This window comes from Sapajus apella, unplaced genomic scaffold (genome assembly GCF_009761245.1).
Source record: "Sapajus apella isolate SASKATOON/1434 unplaced genomic scaffold, GSC_monkey_1.0 scaffold6, whole genome shotgun sequence".
NCBI lineage: Eukaryota > Metazoa > Chordata > Mammalia > Primates > Cebidae > Sapajus > Sapajus apella.
Window position 1 is genome coordinate 36,542,526 of NW_022436946.1, and position 6,000 is coordinate 36,548,525.

The following is a 6,000-nucleotide window of genomic DNA, read 5'->3' on the forward strand; positions in this document are numbered from 1 at the left end:
TGACTCTGCATATTAATTGTGCATGTTTACATGTGTTTCTACTGGCACACTTGCCTTTGTACTTATTTTAGGTCAGGCCACTCCTCTTGGACCTTAAGTTTCCTCAGCAAAGGGATTTTATATTCACCTTTGTATTCTTTGCAGACAGTATTGCTGAGAGGTGGTATTTAATACATTTGCATTGAATAGAATATAACTATTGAATATTCCCAAACCATTTTTATATGGTGAGATTACTTTGTTTATAAGGGACAAGGTGGCATATGAGGCTCAAATTCTTTAGAAGGCCAAAAACAATTCTTTTAACATGTGTTGTAGGGGGAACGTCAAAAGATAACTACACATCTGTGATATTCCTATTGCAATAGGTCAATATTGCCCTTTATCGTATCTCCCTCATTACTCCCTGTCGCTGGTGATAAAAATGTCTTACAGAGCTTTGTTCCAAACCTGTGTTTCCATGGGCAAATGACACGATTTGATTCAATAGATTTAATTGAAAAAAAAAATAGTTAAACTGTTTGCAGTCCATTTAAGATGACTTATTTTGCTTTTGCTTTCTGTTTTTCACTTTCAGGAATTTGCTTGTGTCTGCAGAAATTATGAAATTATTTTTTCAGAGGGATCCCTAACCTTTAATTTGTGTTTAAAGCTGTCAGATAGAGGAGATAGCTTACATGGTTTGGCAGTGTCCCCAACCAAATCGCATCTTGAATTCCCACACTTTGTGGGAGGGACCTAATGAAAGATAACTGCGTCATGGGGGCAGGTCTTTTCCGTGCTGTTCTTATGATAGTGAGTAGTCTCATGAGATCTGATGGTTATTATAAGGGGGAATTTTCCTGCACAGCTCTCTTTGCCTGCTGCCATCCATGTAAAACGTGACTTGTTCCTCCTTGCCTTCCACTATGATTTTGAGGCCTCCCCAGCCATGTGAAACTGTGAGTCCAATAAATTTATTTCTTTTGTAAATTGCCCAGTCTTGGGTATATCTTCATCAGCAGCATGAAAACAGACTAATACAATTGCCATATGGATTTTCTGTCCCTCTTGATAAGCTGCAAATGTGGAACCAGGCTAACCAGCAGGACTCTTTTGCAGTTGTAGCAACATTCCATGTTTGTTCTGTCCAGTACAACAACCAGCAGGCAATAGGGGTGTTTGGGCACATTTAATGTGGCTAGTGTAACTGAGGAAATTAATGTTTTTAGCTTAATTAATTTAAGCTTAAATTTAAATTACTACATGTGACTAGTGGCCACTTTATTTGACAGTGCAGGTACAGAGTGTGAGTCAAGAAGATTTTGCCTATTTCGGACGAGTGGCCCATGAAACGGTAAATTGAGGGCCATAATCTAAACCTAACTAAAATTGCTCTTTTTCCTTTAAGAAACATAAAAGATAAAAATGTCTTTTATTTTTAAACTAAAGGAACAAGGAAAAATTTATAGTGAAAGATAAAAAATAGGGAAAATGGAAACATAAATGCAGATAGACACAATGACCACATAAAACAGAACTGAAGCAAAGGAAAAGGTAGACAGGAAACAAAACTCTTGGGGCTCTGAGGAGTTAATTGGATAAATGTTCATCTTATCCTGTGTTTCATTTAGATTGTGTCTTCAGATTATTAGCATTTCTAATATTGCTCTTTTCTATTCTGGCTATTTACTGCTTGTAGTTACTTAGTTTTATTGAATCAAATTTAAAGAGGACTGGTGTTTCCTAAACTAATTCTAGAATTTCACTAAGATAAAATTATTCACTGTGTTGCTGCAATAATGTCCTAAAAAATATTATTCCTGGGAATGCATGAAAGGAGGCCAAGAACAAGTACAGGTGTATCAGAAGCATGAACGAAGAAAGTATCAGAATAATAGTATTCTTAGTAGTTGAGAAAGAAAAAATACTGTTTTAAGTTTTACGGAAAATTTTGATGTAAATTAGAAAATCTTCTAATCTTACATGTTCTCATCCTTTTGGTAAACAAACTATGAAGCTATAAAGTTTAAGATGTTGATAACTGGCAAATACAATGTGTTTAGTAAAGGTCATTAAGTTCCATAAAAAAGTAAACAGAATTTTCTGTTTAGTAATCTTTAGACTGTGAATACTATTGATTCAGCTATCTCTGCAAAAGCAGGTGGTAGGCCTAATGACCCCTTTAGCAGTAAATCAGAATCACAACATTACTGTAAAAACTGATAATGTTCTTGAAGACTACCTCTAATATCAAGAAGGTAGTAAATTGGAAATTTGCACACAATATCAGCCACTTGTAGCACATAGTTAAAAATGGGAGAGTCTTAATATCATCCTTACTTCTAAGAATGCTTCTTCTCAAACCTTTTCAACATTCTCAAAACTCCTTGAGCTGTAATAAACTATAATACTGTCATAATTTTACTATAATTTTAAAAACACTATAAACAAACTTTGAAGTAAGTTTCATTATATGTTTAGTCTAAAAAGGCAGTGTTTCTTAAACTAATGATCTGAGAACATTGTGAAATCCATTTAAGAGCCTCAAAAGCAGTGTTTATTTTGTTTAAATTGGATAGGGTAGACTACAGTGCTTTACATGGAGTAAGGGTAAATATCATATTGTGAAATTTTATTTCATTTAGATAAATATATATTTGTTTGCTTATTGGTTATGTTGTATAATGCTTTTCTATTGCACGTTACCTTGCCAATCACTGTTCTAAGTAAATATCCAATTGATTTAGTGCTAGTTCAAAACAGGGCTAGATTTTCTACACACTGAGGCATGCTTTTTACTCATGGAAGTGGACAAAAATTTTAACATTCATATAAATTCCCTCGTTGATAGCTTTGGATTAAAAGATAGTGAAGTGATTAGGATTTACTGAATTGAACGCACAAATAAATATAGGGGACATCTGAGTATTTGTTACTTGAATTCTGTAGTTAGTTGATGCTGGGCACTCTGCTGGCCTGTTTTAGTTTTGTTTTGAAATATCTGTCATCCAATTCTGGGATTTTTTTTTTTTTTTTTAATTACCAAAGAAGTAGCTTGGCAATTTTTTTCCCCTCTGTTTCCTTTGTTCTATCTTTCTGGAATTTCTTTTATTTGAGTGTGCCCTTAGTAGACTAATCATCTAATTTTTCATCCTTTATTTCCTACTGATATCTGTTTGCCTTTTGGTCTGCCTTCTGGAAGATTTCTTCATTATTATCACCTAAACCTTCAATTGGTTTATCACAGTTTTAATATTCAAGGGTACCTACACTCCTTTCCACCCCATTTTTCATATATGTTCCTTTATTTATGGCATCATGTTTCATGGCAGAAATGTCTTCTTTCTAATATATAACTATTTTTTTTTCTTTTTTTTTAGACAGAGTCTCACTCCGTCACTGAGGCTGGAGGGCAGTGGCGCAACCTCTGCCTCCCAGGTTAGAGCAATTCTCATGCTTCAGCCTCCTTAGTAGCTGGGATCACAAGCGCACCACCATGCCTGGATCACTTTTTGTACTTTTAGTAGAGATGGGGTTTTACTACATTGCCCAGGCTGGTCTCAAACTCATGAGCTCAAGCGATTCGCCAGCCTCTGCTTCCCAAAGCGCTGGGATTATAGGCGAGTATATATACTTTTTTAGGTTACTTCACTCTTCTTGCCTGGTCATGCTTCTCCACTTTGCTCTTTTTCTGTTTGTTTTAGACTGCTATTAACATTGAATGCTGTCACAAAATGCCTTATGATTATTTGTAACTCTTGGTTCATATCTAATGTGTAAGGGTAGAGTGCTGCTGAAGATCTGACTGGACACTCTGTGTATGTGGATGGGAGCTGCTGACAGGGGTCTTCATCATAGGATGAGGACTCTGGGCATCATATTTGTGGAAAGATTATGTCAATTTCTTGAGACCTTTTCTCTTTGCCTTCTTTCTGCATTCATGAGTTAACCTTTTGCAATTTTGTATACATTTTAGAATGTCGTTATTCTTGATCCTTTATATTTTGTATAAGTCTTACATAACATTAGAATTAATTTGTTAATTTCTACAGAAGAAAACTCTGCATGGATTTTAACTGGAATTTAGAATTCTTAAACACAGTGTCAATCACCACTCATTTAGGTTTTCACTTGCTCTGAATAACGTTTTGGTATTTTCTCTATAAAGATTTATCACATCTTTCATTAGATTTATTCCTAGCTATTTGACATATTTTGATTTGCTTTTGTAAATAGTGTTACTTTTTTAAAAAATTATTTTCTAACAGTTTATTGCAAGTATATTAACCTTTATTCTATAAACTTCATAAATTAACTTTTAAATTATATTAGTTTGTGTATTCTTTTGAAATTTTCCTCTATTCAATCATGTTGCCCACTAATAAAAATAGTTTTCACTGTACCTTTGCAATCCATACACCTTTTATTTATCCTTCGTTAGTCACTGCAATGGATTGGCAAGTATAGAAAATAGCAGGCATCCTTGTCTCATTTCATTCACAAAAGAAAGTTGCTCCAAAATTCAGCAATAAATGTGATATTTACATATTTTTATTTTAAGATACTTTTCCGATTAAGGAAGTTTCCTATTGTTTCCTGTGTGCTTCCCTCCCCCGCCCCCGCCCTGGGAGGAACTCTCCCTCTGTTGCCCAGGCTGGAGTGCAGTGGCACTATCTCAGCTCATCACAAACTCTGCCTCCCAGGTTCAAACGATTCTCCTGCCTCAGCCTCCAAAGTAGGTGGGATTACAGGCAACCGCTACCACATACAGCTGATTTTTGTGTTTTTAGTAGAGATGGGATTTCAATATGTTGATCAGGCTAGTCTCGAACTCCTGAGCTCAGGTGAAACACCTGCCTCAGTCTCCCAAAGTGCTGGGATTACAGGCGTGAACCACTGCCCCAGCCTACTGTGTGCTTTTTAATAATTATTGGATATCTCATTTTATCAATGGCTTTTCTGCATCTCAAAATAGCACGAGTTTTATACCTTATCCTTTTATGTGGAAAATTAAAAGGATTGATTTTCAAATTTCAAATCAACTTTTCATTCTTTAAATAAATGAATTGGGTCAAATTAGATTATTATTCCTATGTATTGCTATACTTTGCTAATATTTTCTTCATGATTTTTCACATATATCTTCATGAAGGTGATTGCTCTGTCATTTTCCTATATTATCCTTGTCAGCTTTTGGTACCAAGATTTTCTGGTTTTAAAAAACATGTCAGTAAGTATTTCCTTTTTCTGATCTCTAGAAAAATTTGTGTGAGATTGGTTTTATATTTTTCTTACATGTTTAGTAGAAATGAATTGTAATAGCATTTGGATCTGTGAATTTTTTGAAAGGTATTAACTACAGGTTTTAAAAACTGACATAGCACTATTCAGGTGTTTTATTTATTATACTAAAGTTGGTTATTTGTGTTTTTCTAGAGATTTGTCCATTTCATCTATTTTTTAAATATGCAGGTCTGAAGTTATTTATAAGGTACCTTATTTACTATTTAACAATGCTAGAATCTGCAGTGATGTCCCCCTTTGCCTTCCTGGTATTGATGATTTGTGTTTTTCCCTCTTTCTCTTTTTTATCTTCACTAATTCCCATCCTAATCTAGTATTTATCATTTTCTTTTAGTTGTTTCAATTAACCAAATTTTTGCTTTTTTTCTTTAAATTTTATGTCTTATTAATTTGTGCTGATATTATTATTTCCTTTTGAATTTACTTGCTTTTTTTTTTTTTTTTTTTTTTTTTTTGAGACAGTCTTGCTCTGTCACCCAGGCTGAAGTACAGTGGTGCAACCCTGGCTCACTGCATTCTCTGCCTCCCAGGCTCAAGAAATCCTCCCACCTCAGCCTTCCAAATAGCTGAGACTATAGGTGCACACCACAACAGCAAGCTAATTTTTGCATTTTTCATAGAGACAGGGTTTCGTCATGTTGCCCAGGCTGGACTCGAACTCCTGAACTCAAGTGATTCACCACTTTGGCTTCCCAAAGCAATATGGTTACAGGC